Below are 20,058 nucleotides of genomic sequence, written 5' to 3' on the forward strand. Positions count from 1 at the left end.
CTACTATACGCCAGGCCTTGTGCTAAGTTCTGAAAATATAATTAAATGTAGCGAGCTGTCGTCTCTAGAAGCTGCCGGGTCACTCTCTGGGAAGAGATCTGCTGTGTCTTCTACTCAAATCTCTCTGACAGATTCTTCTTCCTGTAACGAACCGTTGTCTCCAGGCAGTTGCTGTTAACTCTTGTCCTTAGAAGTGACTTCCCTTCCTGCAGAGAGCCCCGTCAAGCCTGATGCAATGCAGAGTCTTTTTCTTGAATCCTGGCTCTGAATCTTCTCCAGCTCTTATCCTTCTCCAGGCCGATCTGCTCTCTGGGCCCAGTGCTATCCCTTTTATCCTCCCAGAGAATGGGTGTGGGATAATGCAAGGGCTTCTGGGAAGAACCACCCCAGCCAATGAGCTTGCCCCCTCTATCAAGTCAACCTGAGTTCTCACCTTGTAATTGTCCAGAAAACCTCAGTTCTCACTTAGTAATCCTAACATCTCCCCCTTTCTTTTGATTTAGAACATAGGACAGTCATGACCTTGAAACATAAATCCATCAATATGGGAAGTATTACAGATAATTACATAAATTACATAAGCACATAGTAACATAGTAACGTAACACATGCTAGAAGTATATAACATAATCATAAATTGAAAATTTATAAATGTCCATAAGTCCATTGTCCATTAGTCTCATCTTGTGTGAGGAAGTCCAATGATTCCTGCTGGTTTTTAAAGTTCTTTAACAGTCTTCTTATTATCCATGCTCTTTCAGTGTCAGATGTTTCTTAGATCTTCTCCTTTATTTTGAGGCCTTTCTCTTTTTCTGTCTCTCTCTGATGGACAAGGCGAATATGACTCGTTGGCACCCATCTGATTCCTTCTCCTGCTGAAGAAATACAAGCAAACCCTCTCTCCCAGGCAGTTAACCGCTTTCTAAATCTCTTCTCATCATCTGACAATTACATTGGAGTTGTTTGCACTGGACACAGCCCTGTTGGTTTAAAAGGCCTATATTCTCCCCAAGTGTAATCCATTTTTGCAATCTGATTGCCTTTTGACTCACTTATCAGGTAATCCCTTTCTGCCATGTGATTGCTTTTCTGCTGGTTGATTAAATCAGAGTCCTGGCCTTCTAAAGGTTCTTTGGGTGTAACATCAGCTGCCATCATGCCCCAAGTCTTTTTTGCCTGGGGCCCTGGACCTGGGCCCCTCATCCCATTTCCCTGAATTAATCTACACTCTGATGCCCAATGGAGTCCTCTGTTGCATTTTGGACATGGGGTTTTAGGTCTTCTCTCACCCTGTTTCCTCACTGTATCTCCATACCTACACTGAGCTCTTAGATGTCCAATTTTTCCACATTGAAAACATCTCCGAGTTTCTCTAGAAGGCCCTTGCCAGGAGGGACCCTGTCTCTCCACATTCATCATTGTCCGGGTGTAAAAAGCATTTGTTCCCACTGTAGCACAGCGTCTTATGATCTCCTCTAAAGGAGCATCTTTGTCTAATCCCCATATAATTCTTCTGCAAATCTCATTGGCATTTTCCTTAGCCAGATGTCTGGTCATTATTTCTGTAGCTGAATTTTCTCCAATAGTTCTTTTGACAGCAGTTTGCAAACGTCCCACAAAATCTGCAAAAGGTTCATTGGGACCTTGCTGTATTTTAGTGAAAGCCTCTCCACGATCTTTCTGTCCAGGGAGGACACCCCAAGCTTTTATTGCAGCCTTAGCAATTTGTTCATATATTGTCATGGTATAATTAATCTGTTCCGAATTCTCTCCATATTGACCTTCACCAGCTAAGTGCTCAAAAGTGAATTGTGTGTTAACTCCTATTTCCAAATTGCATCTGACTTGAATTTTACATAATTCATGAAATTCCGCAAGCCATAATAAATTTTCTCCAGGTTCCAGACATGTCCTTGCTATGGATTTCCAATCATTCGGGGTTAGGACTTCATAAGACAAACCATCTAGTAACATTTTGACATAAGCTGATGTAGCCCCATAAAGGGTACAACCTTTTTTCAAATCCTTAATTTTATTCAAATCTAAAGGTGCATATCTTCTCCTTTTTTTACCTACAGAGTCAGTATTTTCAATCACAGGATATGCATGTATAAAATCACTTATATCCTGTCCTTCTTTCTTAGCTTTAACCAATGCTTTTTCTAATCTTGTCATAGGCTTAGATTGCTTCACAGACAATTCTGTTTGTGTTTCTGCCTCTTCCTCTCTTCCTTCTTGCTCCACCCTTGAAGGGTTAATTGAGGGAGGAGATGGGAGGTGCTCCTGTTGCTGTTGCTCAGAATTGTACTTAACTTCATTGTTATCTGATTCATCCTTTTCACCTAGTTTAGTTGACACCTCCCCATTTTGCTCCTTCATCTCTTCCTTTAGAATAACATTTTTTAAAGCCATTTGGATTAAATTGTAGGTATGAATTGTATCTTTGGAAATTGAGTTTGGCCTGGAATTATAGTGTTCACCTAATTGCTTTCCTACTAATTCCCATTCATCTGGATCCAATTCTTCTTCCAGAGAAAAAGAAGGACATATAACCTTCACAGTTCTTAAAAGTTCAGTAATCTCCTCTAAAATTATAATCAATCCTTGGCTTTTCATAATCTTGATGATGCTCTCTAAACATTTTCCTTGAACAGAAGGTGTTTGCCCCATTTCACTATAAGAGATTCCTGGTTTAGCCCTTAACAAGTTAAGTTCCTTATTTATCTATTAGCACACTCACTTAATCTTTAACAAAGTTTCCTCTTTACTCACGGTTCTGGGTCAGAGAGACTGAGATCTGGATGGGAGGCTTTTCTACTGGAATCAGGACTGTGTCTGTCCCTGTTTGGGCGCCAAATTGCGAAGGTCTGGTCTAGCTCTTCTTGTCAGGATAAGCAAATGTCCTTGCCCCACGTGTGGACGCCAAATGTAGCGAGCTGTCGTCTCTAGAAGCTGCCGGGTCACTCTCTGGGAAGAGATCTGCTGTGTCTTCTACTCAAATCTCTCTGACAGATTCTTCTTCCTGTAACGAACCGTTGTCTCCAGGCAGTTGCTGTTAACTCTTGTCCTTAGAAGTGACTTCCCTTCCTGCAGAGAGCCCCGTCAAGCCTGATGCAATGCAGAGTCTTTTTCTTGAATCCTGGCTCTGAATCTTCTCCAGCTCTTATCCTTCTCCAGGCCGATCTGCTCTCTGGGCCCAGTGCTATCTCTTTTATCCTCCCAGAGAATGGGTGTGGGATAATGCAAGGGCTTCTGGGAAGAACCACCCCAGCCAATGAGCTTGCCCCCTCTATCAAGTCAACCTGAGTTCTCACCTTGTAATTGTCCAGAAAACCTCAGTTCTCACTTAGTAATCCTAACAATTAATAATGGCAGTTTCTCCATCAAAAAGCTCATAATTTAAATGGGAAGACAGCAGGTAAAATGATATGGATATGGAGGTAAAATGGGACACTATTTGGTACCTGGTCTTGGGGCATCTTGTTTGTGAAGCTGAAACCAGGCAGTACAGTGGATATAAAGGGGGGAGAGCTTAGAGAGTATGATTTCTACCCTCTATATAGAAAAGAGTTGAGGGGAGTTCATTTCTCAACCCGTCAGTCCTCCCAGAAAAAGGATAGGAAGCTAAAAAAGTAGCATTACTCAGGGCTTCAGGTAGCAGCATGAAAGTGAGTTTGGAAGTAAAGAATAAATAGATAGATAGATAGATAGATAGATAGATAGATAGATAGATAGATAAGGGCAGGCAGACAAGTAAATAGGTAGGTAAGTAGATGGATAAATACCTTGGAATACTCTTTACCCATAAACAGATAGCAAATAGGAACTCAGTCTTAAACCTAAAAATATTTCCCCTAGCTTGGCAATATTAGGGAAAGGGGGCAAATAGATATAATTCTAACATGATACCCTTTCTCTGAGATGAATGAAGTGAGTTCTATCTCTTACCTCTGCATTTGCATAATTTCTTCTCTATGTCTAAAATGTCCTACTTCCTAAAATGTTTATCTTGCTTCAAGGCTTAACTAGAAAAACTTTCTTTATCCCCTTATTTGTTAGTGTTTTCTCCCTTTCTAATTAAATTCATAGGCTTACTGAGTTGCAAAAAAAAGTTGCATCTCTCCTCGAGAGATTCAAGTTCTTTCATGGTAGGGACTGCTTTCATTTGTCTTTGTACTTCCATTAGTTCTTGTATCTATGTATATGTGTGTGTATGTAAATATATGTATGCATATAATTAAATGTATGTATAAACATATATGTGTTTGTGTATGTGTGCATGCACACTTAATAAATGATTCTTGTTTCTTGTTATTCTGTGATGGTCATTGGAATGACAACCAATAAGCTCTTTAGCCCCACACACTGGTGATAGTTGAGCTCCATAGAATAATATTAAAGAATTTCTTTTGGCAATCCTTCATTCAAACAATGTAATACAGAATACTTTTTTTTTTTGGTATATTCCCATAGAATTGTGATATATTAGAACTGGAAAGGATTATACAAATATACACATATATACATTATATATATACATATATATACATATATGCATAAATATATGTGTATATACATACATGTTATATATGTATATATTTACATAATATGTGCAGATAGATAAACAGAACAACTTATTTATTTTATAGATGGGGATAATTAAGTACAAAAAGTATCATGTCCAATAAATTAGAAGAAAAGCCTGAATTAGAATATGGTTGTGTTGAATCCCACATCAGTTTTCTTTACAATGGACCATTTTTTTCCCTGCTCTTGTTCTATAATATGTCTTACCAGATTGCTAAACCTCCTTTCTGCTGCAAATTCTATGATTCTAATTCTGAGAGAACAACATGTATCCTGAGAGGTAAAATGACACTCATTGATGGATTATTTTAACATTTAGAACCTACTTTCCTCATAGAAATCCTGTGAGATAGTATTGTATCCATTTTATAGATGAGGTAACCAAGATTCAGAAAGTTAAAATTAAACAAGAATGACATCTAAGGTCCTTTCCAACTCTGAAATCCTATAAGCCACCTGGTTACATCTACAGTCACACAAGTTAAGTGCCAAAAGTGAATTTTAAGCCTAACTCTTCTGACCCCAAGTCTAGTATTCATTCCACCATATGATCTCCAAACTTTTTTGATCCTACACTCTATCAGTAAAGAAATGTATGTTATGTGCTATACATTTTATATAAAAATACTTATTCAGTAATTATATATGCAATAATTATGATTATACATGCACAAAATATATTAATTTAATACATCATATATAATATTTATGTAAATAGTTATTATATTATATGATTTATATTTTATTGTAATATGTGATATACTCATTTTAATACATTATGTATTATATTTAGTATAGTATTTGTATTTCATATATGTTACATATATTATATTATATTGTATGTAATATATTATATATAATGACTAATATATGCTATAATTATATAATATGTAAAATATTATATTTATATATAGAAATATTTTATATATATAATATGTTACATGTTTATATATAGAAATATTATATATTATACATAATTTATATTGTATATGAGTATATGATATATAATACAATTATTACATAATATATAATTATTATATAATATATAATACATACACATATATAGTTATATTGTATATAATATATTATATAATGACTAATAAATATTATAATTATTATATAGTATGTATTATATTATAAATAAATATATAATATGTATTTGTATTTTTAATATATGTATTAACATACTAATCATTTTGTACATGAAAAATATATACAAAACAGATAATAAAATAATAGAATTAAATTTTATTTCATTTTATCTCATTCTTTTAAATTTCTGTTTTATGTTTTATAATGTACATGATGATTCAGAATGACAGAGACAGAGAGAGAGAGACAGAGACAGGAAGAGACAGAGACAGAGAGACAGAAACAGAAAGAGACAGAGACAGACAGAGAGAGGCAGAAAGAGAGAGAGAAAGAGAGAGACAGAGAAATGACAGAAAAATGGAGAAGGAGAAAAAAGACCTGCCTTATGCAGGACTACTTCTTGCAGGACTGAGACTCCTGATCTCAGTCCACTACTGTGGTGACAACTAAACTCAGAAGTCTTCCAGAGCAGAGCAAATGAGGACTCATTCTGGCTGCTGGATGGTTTTTCATGAGCTGTTAGCTTGGCCAGGAAAAGGGATAACAGTAAAGTTTGAGTAGAGGCATTTTTTTTTTTCATGGCATAATCTGAATTTCTTAATCTTTAAAATCTGAAATCCTATGAAATTCCATTTGACTTAACATGGACTTATTCCAGCTGTTGTTTCAGGAAGTTATTTTAGTTGCTAAATTCCACTTCAATCACTTTTTTCATTGATTCACTGGAGTCATCACTGAAATAAAAGTTGCTGCTGACATACCTCACAGTTACTGGTAGCTGAGCATATTGTTCAGTGACTCAGCACCAACCTGACTCCTAAATGAGAAAAACAACTTCAAAGCATATGACCTTTCTGTAAGGAGTCAGTGACATTATCTCAGTGTGTGAAGGTCAGGGCACACACAGAGTGAAGCTGATAAAACAATAATGTTTGAGGTTTCTGGCAATAAGGGAAATCACTCTGGGTTTGGAACAACTAAGTACAATGAAAGCATAGTCTTAAAGAGATGCTGATTCTACTTCTCAAAGGCCAGTTATATTATTGATTCTATGCTTCACTTTAATGTTATTTTCAAAAATTTTTGGATTTTATTTTTGTTTGTTTTGGTTTACATCCATGTAGGAGGAGAAGGGAATTTGTTGCTTCTGCTGAATAATGTCTGACTTTTTATAACCCCACTTGGAGTTTTCTTGGCAGAAATACTCAGATGGTTTTGTCATTTCCTTCTCCAGCTCATTTTACAGATGAGGAAACTGAGGCAAACAGGGCTAAGTGACTTGCCCAGAGTCGCATACCTTGTAAATATCTGAGGCTGAATTTGAACTCAGGTCTTTCTGAGAGAGCATGAGTGTTATTAGCTCCATTTTCAGATGAGTGATTTACCTATTCATGCTCACAGCTGATATCTGAGATAGAATCTGAACCCTTAATTGTCTGACTTCTGACTGTCTTGCAGAAAACAGTGGTAGATATATTAGTCACTATTCCAGTGCAAGGCATATAGTCATTCAGTCTGAATTCTGTTGCCTTTAGTGTAAATAATAATAATAGTAATAACCAGGACTTAAAGTTTTGTAAAGTAATTTGTGAATATTTTATCCTCAAAACAGTAATGAAAATTAGGTGTTATTATTATCTTCATTTTATAGATGTGGAACTGAGGCAGACAGAGATTAAATACCACACAGGTCAGACTACTAGTAGATGCTTGGATCTGAATTCATGATCGGAGATTTATCTGCTACACCATCTAGGTGTTTCAAACCTTGTTTTTTAAGTATTTTACATAATCTAGGTTAAGAAGTCAGGAGAACTCTTTCATTGGAAAATTACAGCCTTAAGGAATTGAAAATTGAATGGATGCCCATCAATTGGGGAATGGCTGAATAAGTTGTAGTATATGAATGGAATGGTTCTATAAGAATATTCATATTATTCTATAAGAAATGATGAGAAGGCTGATTTCAGAAAAGCCTGGAAAGACTTACATGAACTGATGCTGAGTGAAGTGAGCAGAACCAAAGAAACATTATAATTAATAACAAAATTATGTGATGATCAATTGTTATGGACTTGGCTTTTCTCAATAACACATTCATTAAAGACAATTCCAATAGATGGGATGGAAAATGCCACCAGCATCTAGAGAGAGACTTATGGAGACTGAACTATGGATTGAAGCACATTTTCATCTTTTTTTTTCGTGTTTCCTTTGCCTTTCTCCTATTTTTTCCCATTTTGGTCTGGTTTTTCTTGCACAACATGACAAATATGGAAATATGTTTTAGAAGATTACACATGTTTAATCTATATCAGATTACTTTCGTCCTGGGGAAGGGGGGCCATAAAGGAGGAAGAAAGAAAAAAAACAAACAAACAAACAAACAATTGTTAGGTTCTTACTAAGTGCTAATGAGATAATGAGATATTAGGTTCATACTAAGTGCTAAGTCAGTACTTAACAATTCTCTAGTTCTGGTCTTTACTAGGAGTTGAACCCCTTTGAATTCCTAGAACCTAACATCTCTGTCTCTGCTCTAGACCAGACTTGAGGCAGCTCTCTGCAGGAAGGGAAATCACTTCTCTGGACGCGGCAACTGTCTGGAGACAACGGTTCTCTACAGGAAGAAGAATCACACAGCAGATCTCCTCCCAGAGAGCAATCGGCAGCTTCTGGAAGCAACTGCACGTTAAAAATTGGCGTCCACAATGTGGGGCAAGGACTTTTGCTTATCCTGACAAGGACTTATTCTGAGTCCTTCAGAGGAGCTAGCCCAGACCTTCACATTTAAGGACTTATTCTGAGCTCTTCAGAGGAGCTAGACTGGACCATCACAATTTGGTGCCCGAATAGGGACAGACACCATCCTGATTCCAGTGGAAAAGCCTCCCATCCAGATCTCAGTCGCTCTGACCCAGAACCGTGAGTAATAAGGAAACTTTGTTAAAGATTAAGTGAGCATTCTAATAGATAAATAAGGAACTTAACTTGTTAAGGGCTAAACTAGCAATCTCTTATAGTGAAATGGGGCAAACACCTTCTGTTCAAGGAAAATGTTTGGAGAGCATCATCAAGGTTATGAAAAGCCAAGGATTGATTATAATTTTGGAAAATATTACTGAACTTTTAAAAACTGTTAAGGTCATATGTCCTTGTTTTTCTCTGGAAGAAGAATTAGATCTAGATAAATGTGAATTAGTAGGAAAGCAATTAGGTGAATACTACAATTCCAAACTAAACTCAGTTTCCAATGATATACTTCATACCTACAATTTAATCCAAATGGCTTTAAAAATTGTTATTCTAAAGGAAGAGAAGAAAGAGCAAAATGGGGAAGTGTCAACTAAACTAGGTAAAAAGGATGAATCAGATAACAATGAAGTTAAGTACAATTCTGAGCAACAGGAGCATTTCCCATCTCCTCCCTCAATTAACCCTTCAGGGGTGGAGCAAAAAGGAGGAGGGAAAGAGGCAGAAACACAAACAGAATTGCCTGTGAAGCAGCCTAAGCCCATGACAAGATTAGAAAAAGCATTGGTTAAAGCTAAGAGAGAAGGACAGCATATAAGTGATTTTATACATGCATATCCTATGATTGAAAATATTGACTCTATAGGTCAAAAAAGGAGAAGATATGCACCTTTAGATTTGAATAAAATTAAAGATTTGAAAAAAGGTTGTACCCTTTATGGGGCTACATCAGCTTATGTTAAAATGTTACTAGATGGTTTGTCTTATGAAGTCCTAACCCCAAATGATTGGAAATCCATAGCAAGGACATGTTTAGAAACTGGAGAAAATTTGTTATGGCTTGGGGAATTTCATGAATTATGTAAAATCCAAGTCAGATGCAATTTGCAAATAGGAGTTAACACACAATTCACTTTTGAGCACTTAGCTGGTAAAGGTAGGTATGGAGAGAATTCAGAACAGATTAATTATACCATGACAATATATGAGCAAATTGCTAAGGTTGCAATAAAAGCTTGGGGTGTCCTCCCTGGACAGAAAGATCAGGGAGAGGTTTTCACTAAAATAGAGTCCCAATGAACCTTTTGCAGATTTTGTGGGACATTTGCAAACTGCTGTCAAAAGAACTATTGGAGAAAATGCAGCTACAGAAATAATGAACAGATATCTGGCTAAGGAAAATGCCAATGAGATTTGCAAAAGAATTATATGGGGATTAGACAAAGATGCTCCTTTAAAGGAGATCATAAGACTCTGTGCTACAGTGGGAACAAATGCTTTTTACACCCGGACTACAATGAATGTGGAAAGACAGGGTCCCTCCTGGCAAGGGACTTCGAGAGAAATTCGTCGATGTTTCCAATGTGGAAAAATTGGACATCTAAGAGCTCAGTGTAAATATGGAGATACAATGAGAAGACAGGGTGAAAGAAGACCTAAAACCCCATGTCCAAAATGCAACAGAGGACTCCATTGGGCATCAGAGTATAGACTAATTCAGAGAAACGGGATGAGGGGCCCAGATCCAGGGCCCCAGGCAAAAAAGACTTGGGGCATGATGGCAGCTGAAGTTACACCCAAAGAACCTTTAGAAGGTCAGGACTCTGGTTTGATTAACCAGCAGAAAAGCAATCACATGGCAGAAAGGGATTACCTGATAAGTCAGCCAAAAGGCAATCAGATTGCAAAAATGGATTACACTTGGGGAGAATACAGGCCTTTTAAACCAACAGAGCTGTGTCCAGTGCAAACAACTCCAAAATTGCCAGATGATGAGAAGAGATTTAGAAAGTGGTAAATAGAAGGAAATTAAATAGGTTAACTGCCTGGGAGAGAGGGTTTGCTTGTATTTTAACAGACAGAAGGAAACAGATGAAGAAGGAAACAGATGGGTGGCAACAAGCACCTGGAGAGAGACAGAAAAAGAGAAAGACCTCAAAACAAAGGAGAAAATCTAAGAAACATCTGACACTGAAAGAACATGGCTAATAAGAAGACTGTTCTTTTTTTTTTTTTTTTTTTTTTTTTTTTTTTTTGAGGCTGGGGTTAAGTGACTTGCCTAGGGTCACACAGCTAGGAAGTGTTAAGTGTCTGAGACCAGATTTGAACTCCGGTCCTCCTGAATTCAAGGTTGGTGCTCTATCCACTGTGCCACCTAGCTGCCCCCAATAAGAAGACTGTTAAAGAACTTTAAAAATCAGCAGGAATCATTGGATTTCCTAACACAAGATGAGACTAATGGACAATGGACTTATGGACATTTATAAATTCTCAATTTATGATTATTTGATCATGTCATTTGTTACATACTTCTAGCATGTGTTATGTTACTATGTTACTATGTTACTATGTGTTTTATGTAATCTATGTAATTATGTATAATGACTCCCATATGGATGGATTTATGTTTCAAGGTCATGACCACCCTATGTTCTAAATCAAAAGAAAGGGGGAGATGTTAGGTTCTTACTAAGTGCTAATGAGATAATGAGATATTAGGTTCTTACTAAGTGCTAAGTCAGTACTTAACAATTCTCTAGTTCTGGTCTTTACTAGGAGTTCAACTCCTTTGAATTCCTGGCTTTTTAGGCAGGGCTGCTGTTGAAGGCCTACCTGCACTTTCACCGGTTCCTATTCAGTGGAAGACTGATTCACCAGTGTGGGTAGAACAGTGGCCCTTAAGAAGTGATAAAAGTCAGGCCTTATTAGACATAGTGAACGAACAACTTGACCAAGGACACTTGCAGCCTTCTCTAAGTCCTTGGAATTCCCCAGTATTTGTGGTGAAAAAGAAATCTGGGAAATGGAGGATGTTAACTGATCTAAGAAGAGTAAATGAACAGATGGAAACTATGGGAACTCTTCAGCCTGGACTTCCATCTCCTACTCAGTTGCCAAGAGAATGGCCTCTATGGGTTATAGACATTAAGGATTGTTTCTATTCTATCCCTCTAGATAAGGAGGATATGAAAAGATTTGCTTTTTCAGTGCCTAGTGTTAATTTGGCTGAGCCTTCTAAAAGATATGAATGGACAGTTTTGCCACAGGGAATGAAAAACAGCCCTACTATGTGCCAAATGTATGTTGCAGCTGCTCTTGCTCCAGTAAGAAAAGCCTTTCCAAAAGTAATATTGTTACATTATATGGATGATATTTTGGTATGTGCACCTGAGGAACAAATGTTAGAAGCATGTCTACAAAAGACCATGGAAACACTAATATATAGCATATAGCATGTAGCATATAGCTACAGAAAAAATTCAAAGACATGCTCCTTTTCAATATTTAGGATATGAAGTAAGACACTCACAGTACAAAAGCTTTCTTTAAGAACAGAGAAGTTGAACACCTTAAATGATTTCCAAAAATTAATAGGAGATATCCAATGGATGCGTCCAGTGTTAGGCTTAACTACCAATCAACTACAACCTCTATATGACATTTTAAGGGGAGACAGTGCTTTAAATTCACCACGCCAGCTTACAAAAGAAGCACAAGAGGCTTTGAGAGAAGTTGAACTGGCTTTATCCAATGTGGTTGAAAGAGTCACTCAAAAACCCTTGGAAATATCAGTTTTTGCTACAAAAGAGGCACCCATAGCAGCCCTTCATCAAGGAGACAGTGTGATTGAGTGGGTGAACCTCCCAGCACAACCAGAACAAAGACTTACTCCTTACCCAGTGCTTGTGGCTAGGATTTTATTAAAGGCTATTAAGAGAGTAATACAATTATCTGGAATAAGTCCTGAAAAAATATACACATTCTATACTAACGCACAAATTAATGTATGCTGTGAGACCATCCCAGAATGGCAAATTTTATTGGCCGCCACTCCAAATTTTGCACATGGATCTCCATTAAAGATAACCCAGCTACTACATAATTGGCGATGGATTTTTGAAGAAAAGGTTTCTAAAGTTCCTCTTAAAGGACCAACAATCTTTACAGATGCCTCCAAAGAAAATATTTGTGCTATATACTCTCATGATTTAACCATAAAGAGAGTAGTCAGGACTCCTTTTCAGTCCACTCAACAGAATGAATTATTTGGTATCATGCTAGCTCTTACATATTACCCAGGAATTCAAAGGGGTTGAACTCCTAGTAAAGACCAGAACTAGAGAATTGTTAAGTACTGACTTAGCACTTAGTAAGAATCTAATATCTCATTATCTCATTAGCACTTAGTAAGAACTTAACAAACAAGTCTTATAAAAAATTAAAAATTAAAAAACTAAAAAAAAAGATAGTTGAAAACTATCTTTACATGTATTTGGAAAAACAAAATACTCCTGAGGGGGAAACAAAAGGAAATTACAGCTTGTCAATTGTCACTAAGAATCACAGAGAGATAAAAGTTGCATAACTGAGAGCACTTTGACAAGTTATCAGATCAGAGAGGGAACATTTCCAGAATTCCACAGCTAAGGCAGTTATGCAAAGGCATAACTGGAATACAGGTCTTGTAACTCCACCACTAGATGTCTCTCCATTTCATTTCTTTGAAAGTAGAATGGCTACTGTCCTTAGTATCAAGAAATACTGGATTCCAACCTCCAAAGCTATTTTGTGAGAACATGAGCAAGTGAGGTATCACCATTAAAAAGCATATAAAGCTTGAAAATGATGGAATTGTACTTATGGTACCTATCTCACAATCCTGTTGCTGGGTGTAAATGAAACAATGTATATAAAGAATTTTGCAAATCTTAAAAGGACTGTGTAAATGTCAGCCATTACTGGAATTTTGAATGTTTTTTACTCTATGATACTTTACTGTAGAATTAACCAAACTGGTCTTCTTCTTAGTGCTTATAATTTTTGAAGGTTTATAATTTACTTTGTGTTATATATTTGGATAATTTTCATTATTTTGTGGTTTCTCAAATGGTTAACATTCTATTACATTCATCAAATATATATTAAACATTTACATTGTGTGAAGCACCGACTAATTCCTGAGGATATGTGAATTAAAAAAAATAAGAATAAAATATTGTTCCTAACCTCAAGGAGTTTTTTTTTGGCTAAGGGATCAGGGAAACATATACGACCCACAAATATGACTTGGGGAAAAATCGGACAAAGGAAAGCAGCAGATAATGTCCTACACAAATATTTGAGATAAGAACAATCACCTATAGGGCTGAAGAACTAAGGAAAGCTTCATAGTGGTGCTGATACTTAAGCACGTCCTTGAAGGAAAAGCAAGGTTTTAACAGGTGGGGTTATTTAGTTGTACAAATTGGATGGCATATAATGCTTAAGAAGTAGAATAATATTAAATAAGGTTGATTTGAAATGAGATAGTAAAGGATCTTCCTTAAACTCTAAGCTAAGAAGCTTATAGATTATTTCATAGTCAGATAGGAAATCATGAAATGTTTTTTTAGCAAGGAGTAATATAATCAGTCATGTACAGATTATTTTTGGCATAATGGATTGTCCCCTTAACTTTTCTCTTCTCTAGGATGAATATAAGCAATATTGAACCCATTCTCATGTGGCACAGTTTAAAGTCCCTTTACCATCTCAATCAGGCTCCTCTGTAATCACTTCAGCTTTTCCAAGTCTTCCCTAAATTGTAGCTCCCAGAAGAAGACATAAATAAGAAAGAGAGAAAAAACCCAATAGCAGCAGCAGCAGCAAGTCACTTATACTGCTATGATAACCCAGGGTACCTTCTTTAAACATAATATTCTCTTCTTTAAGCTAAGATATTTTTGACATCTCTCATTTTCTAAATCTCTAAATATCATAGGATTCTTCTTTGAAAAAAATTTTAAGCATTTTTCTTATGACTATCAATTATTTTGATTTCTTCATTGGAAAGTTGCCTGTTCATATCCTTTGACTATCAGTTGGGGAGTGACTTAATTTCTTATAGATTTGACAAATTTCTTTACATATTAGATATGAGACCTGTATTTGAAGTTATTTTGATTATTATAAATATCAAAATTAAATATAAAAGACATTATGAAGAAAGATGCTATCTGAATCTAGAAAAAAGCTGATAAACAGAAATATGTATATTTGTGTCTAATGATAGCCATCTCTAGGAAGAAGGCCTTTCTTCCCTCTAGGGCAAGAAGAGAAGAAAAAGAAAAATAGGAAAAAGAAATTTATACAATAACTTTGTTGTATATTTAAGAGGAATAGCAGCCTATACATAGTAGATTTGCAGTTTCATGTGCAGTTATCTTTTTTAGTTATATCATGTCATAGAAATGCTTTTTTTGTTCCATAACTAAGAAATAAAATATTTTTAAAAGAATTTTCTACTGTATCCCTCTGGAAGAGAAAGGATATCAGTCTGGAAATACAGAATGAATGCATTTATTTGCTATTTGCTTTCTAACTAATTCAAATATAAGTATAGAGCTGAAAATATACTTGGGACTTCCTCATTAGAAAGATGCTAATGTTTAAGCAGCAAGAGATGCTTAGTCTCTTAGTGGATCCATGAAGAAGATGACACAAAATGTCATAGAGTGGAAAAGCCTTCCTCTGGTACTTTCATGAAACTTTCACTTTTATGATTATTATAAGAGTTTATAAATGTTCTTCCAACAATTGTGGCATTGAGAATTTCAAAGGAAATGTTTTTTTTTTTCAAATATGCCTTTGTAGTGAAAAGAACAAATATATTTTTCAAGAGAAAATAAGCAGATTTATTTCATTATCCTGATTTGTTGACTCATTGATGAAATAAAGCAATTCTATCCAAACACTTGACAGAATGAAAAATCATGTCCTTCTGCCTCATAGCTGATTTTATTTGCTTTCTCTCCAGTTTGCTTTAGAACTTACCCTAAGATGCCAATTAAAATTGTTTTTTTTCTATCTATGACAAGTTTAGAAAATAAATGTATTCCCAAAAATTTCACTGTGGAAATACAGAAGATGTCAGAATTTATTCAGTCTGTGTCTAGATTGTATTTTGAAAGCAACACTATCATTGGTTTCTTCCCTAAGGTAATAATGTCTTCATTTTTAAAAATAAACCCAACAAAAAATAAACTCAACATGTAAAATCGTATAACTTAATAAAAGAATATACAGTATCAGAATGAAAGAAAAGATGCCAAAGATATGTGATATAACAATTGTATCCATCAGGATTTTTCTTAACTATTTTAGAACTTTTGGAGAGCAGTATTAAATGTGTTTATTGATGGAAGAAATGAACCATGGTATCATGGACTGAGTAGTAATGAATATTCTAAAGAAGTAAGGATTCCCTCTGAAGTCCTGGGGAGAATTCTTGAGGGGCTGGGAGTATTTTTCCCAAATATTACCAGCTTAACCCTCCATTCTGGTGTGTTCCCCAGATTGCTAACAATTAATGATTAGCATTCCAGTTTCCTTAAATAATTCATATCAATTAGCATTTACAAAGGAATATTTATTTTGAAGAAAAAAGCAAGAACAGAAGAACAAACATTTACTCCCCATACCTTGAAGGAACATTGTTCCTTATATCATCACCTAAACTTCAGAGGAGAGTAGGCTCAGATTTAGTACAATAACAAAACATTGGTTCCACCAAGTTCATGTAAAAATATCACTAATGTTGGATGAATCCTTATCCCATCTTGCATTGTGCTGGATTCCAAAGGTTATTTCCCTTTCCATGACCTTAAAGCTGAACCACCTAGCTGTAAAACCCAATAAAGATTGAAATCCTAAATGTATTAGTGATTCATTTCTCTTATCCTCTGAAACTCTCAAGATCATACCTCTTGTACTAGTTCATCTAAAATAAAAGAATAAATACTAAGGCAATGAATCAAGGCCCCTATTCATGGCCAGACACCAACCTTAGATTTAAAAGGCCCCTTATTGTTACTCTTATAGCCTTGTCTCTTTTCTCTCACCAAAATGCCACAAGACAAGAAGAATTCACCCGAAGAAAATAAGGACCTGCCAACTAATATTTTTTGGATAAATTCTGGAGAGATCTGGATACAAAACCATTCAAGAAAGATTTTCTTCACCTGGAATTACAAAATCAGAACTAGGTGCAGAATATCCACACATGTTCTAAAATCTATGTAGAGATACTGCACAAATTCATAAGGTCTGAATATATAAACTACTTGTCCACTATGGACTTTAATAATACCTAGAGAAAGAAAACAAGTTCAAATCCCACATTTAACCACTACTTGCTGTACGATTATCAACTAGTTATTCAACTTCTTTAACATTCAAGAAAATCTATAAAATATTGAGTTTGTGAAGTTTATGAAGGGAGATTCCATGCAGGCAAAAATATAGGCCACAATATATTCTCAGATAGAAGCTTTCAGTCTCAATCCTCAATTTATCATACAAGGTAATGAGACTATTTGAACAAACATGCCAGAACTTATGAACTCAGAAAGATGCTATCATCTAAAGTCATCACCTTAGTGATTATTACAATGAGGTTACCATTTTGGAAGAATCTCTTTGGTAATTGTCTTTAGAGTCCATGTCTTGATATATTTAATGAATAAATAAATAATGTATTGATTGATTTTGTTGTTTAGTTCTTTTTCAGTCGTGTCCAATTCTTTGTGACCCCCATTTGGAATTCTCCTGGCAAAGATAATGGAGTGGTTTACTATTTTCTTCTCCAGGTCATTTTATATATGAAGTAATTGAGGCAAACAAGACTAAATGATTTGTCCAAGGTCACACAGATAGTAAATGTTTGAGGCCATATTGAATTCAAGGAGTCTTTTTGAATCCAGACCCAGTAGTCCATCCACTGAGGCACCTAGTTGCTCCTTATTAGTATCACCAAAAATGTTTGGAGAATTGGCAACATCACACAATAAGTATATAACTTTTTGAAGGGTAAAGGGCCTTGTTTTGAACTTATTACCTCTTATTAATATTACTTAAGAGACCTTGGGCAAACTCCCTAACTATTTGAATAATAGTCTCCTCATCAATGAAATGATAGGGTTTAATCTAGATGCTTTTAAAAAGTTCTTCAATATAAATCTATGATCTTGAATTGGGTTCTTAAATTTGTAGTCTGTGGTGTGCTTGCTCTTTAAAATTCTGCTTTAAATATTCCTCCAATTTGCCTATATTGGCTTATAAAATTTTCCTTGAATATTGGCTCATTCAATATTATTACAGAGTGTTTCCCCTCTGTGCCAAAGATGGTGAGTAAAACACCAACACGATCTGTCTAGTGTCTAGTAAAAAGAAAAGAAAAGCAGGGGCATGAATGGGATTAAGCCCTGATAATTGGAAAACATCCCTCACAAAGTAGAAATTGCCATTTCTACTCACCTTATATTATGATAAGTTCCTGGGAAGCTAGTATTAGCCAAATTTTCTGCCCCTATTTAATCAAGAAACATCCTTGAATGCAAAAGGAAGACTCATGAAAACAAAAATATAAATACGTACTGAGTTTCCTATCTCCAGAAAAGAGACCTCTAAAGGTCGAGGATTTCTGAGTTTGTATTTTGGTTACTGTACTAGCATAGTAGCCTCTGAGGTCATACTAGCCATCAATAATTAAACAGTAAATTAAACAGGAAAAAACAGAAATGTATAAGTTATTAATTTTGCACAGCTGCTTAGACCTATGAGGACTTCAGCATACTCTTGAAAACCTGATAATGATGTCTAAGAGAGATCCTGCAAGCCTTTCCCTAATGGTGAATCCAGAGTATTCTTGAATATGTCCAATTACTATCATGATCGTCACCATTACTCCCATCCTTTTCATCAACAACATCTTTTTGGGGGATCAAGGCTGATATTTTTTTGTGTTTTTATACATTTGAGAACCTGCTGAAACCAAAAATGTCAGAATATTGACATTCAATAATTTGTTAAAGAGGAAAGCATATGTTTACCAGTGCATGGAATAAAGTTCAAACATAAGAACAATACTATATTTTAGTACTCCAAGTACTAAAGTTCAAGAATAGAAGGAAAGGTATAGATTAGATAGATAGATAGATAGATAGATAGATAGATAGATAGATAGATAGATAGATAGATAGATACAGTGCCTTTGTGCAAGGCACTGTGCTAAGCACTTTTAAAAATATTATCTTATTTGCTGTCAACAATCCTGTGAGGTAGATAGTATTATTATTCCCATTTTATGATTTAGAAAACTAAAGTAGAAAGACATCAAACAGAATATAAGTTCAGAATAGAAAAATAAGAAAGAAAATTAATAAAGGAAATAAAACAAAGAAATAGTTGAAAAAAGGCACAGAGAAAGAAACTAATAAGACATAAATGTTGGAGGAAAAAGAGGGGGAATTTTGAGTTTACTACTTAATCGAGAGTAGGGAAAAAAGGGGGAAAACAAAAGAAATTGATATTAAAAAAAAAAAAAAAAGCAAAATTTTAAGATAATAGTAGTGTGGAAGAGATCCTATTCGAATAGGGCTTCATCAAAGGAATTAAAAATTAATTGAAAGGACAAAATATTAAATTAAAAGTAGAAATAGTTTAAAATTCATTTTAAAAGAAATAAAGATGAGGTGCATATTGAAAAAACTCATAATTATAAGTATGAATGGACTAAACAATCCAATAATACAAAAGAAAGTAGCAAAATGGATAAGCAAAATCCTACTACTACTAGCCCATATAGTGCTTTAATATTTATAAAGCACTTATAAAAATTATTTTATCTTCAAAATAACTCTCAATTATTATCCTTTGTTTATAAATAAAAAATGAAACAGGCAGAATAAGTGACTTGCCCAGAATCACACAGCTACTAAGAGTCTAAGGTTAGTTTGAACTCAGGTCTCCCCGAGTCTAACACTCTGTCAGATGTGCCTTCTAGGTGTATCTAATTCACTTGAATGACATAGTATCACACCCTGATGTCATAGCCCTCTTCAGGAATGAAGGAATCCCTTTTTAAATGAATCTAGGGGAGGAAAACCCTTTCTTTCTTCCTTCCTTCCTTCCTTCCTTCTTTCCTTCCTTACCTTCTTTCCTCCCTTTGTTCCCAAAGAGTATCATACCTTTACTTACAAATGCTCTCAAAAACACTATTTACAAGATATATGTGCTGTGACCCTGGATATCTTAGAATCAGCTGGAGTCAGGATAAGCAAAAATCTTTATTCTTGGTCTTTTGGGGTCCCAGTCAGGGGATTAGATCTAGCAATCTCAACATCTCCTTCCTCTCTCTCCAATGCCAAAAGAATGATTCTGCCTGTCCTACTCCACCCTCTCATCTCTCTCTTTTCCTTCTTTGTCCACACCCACCGATCCAGTACAGTATAGTTGGGGAGGGTCATTCTCCAAGCAAATGATAATAGAGAATTGTCCAATTGGTAATTAGCCTTACAAGCTAGGTTACCTTGCATCTGCTCAGTTCTAGCCCTTTATATACATGCATGGGTAATTTTTCAGCATTGA

This window comes from Sminthopsis crassicaudata, chromosome 3 (assembly GCF_048593235.1).
Source record: "Sminthopsis crassicaudata isolate SCR6 chromosome 3, ASM4859323v1, whole genome shotgun sequence".
In the NCBI taxonomy this organism is placed as follows: domain Eukaryota; kingdom Metazoa; phylum Chordata; class Mammalia; order Dasyuromorphia; family Dasyuridae; genus Sminthopsis; species Sminthopsis crassicaudata.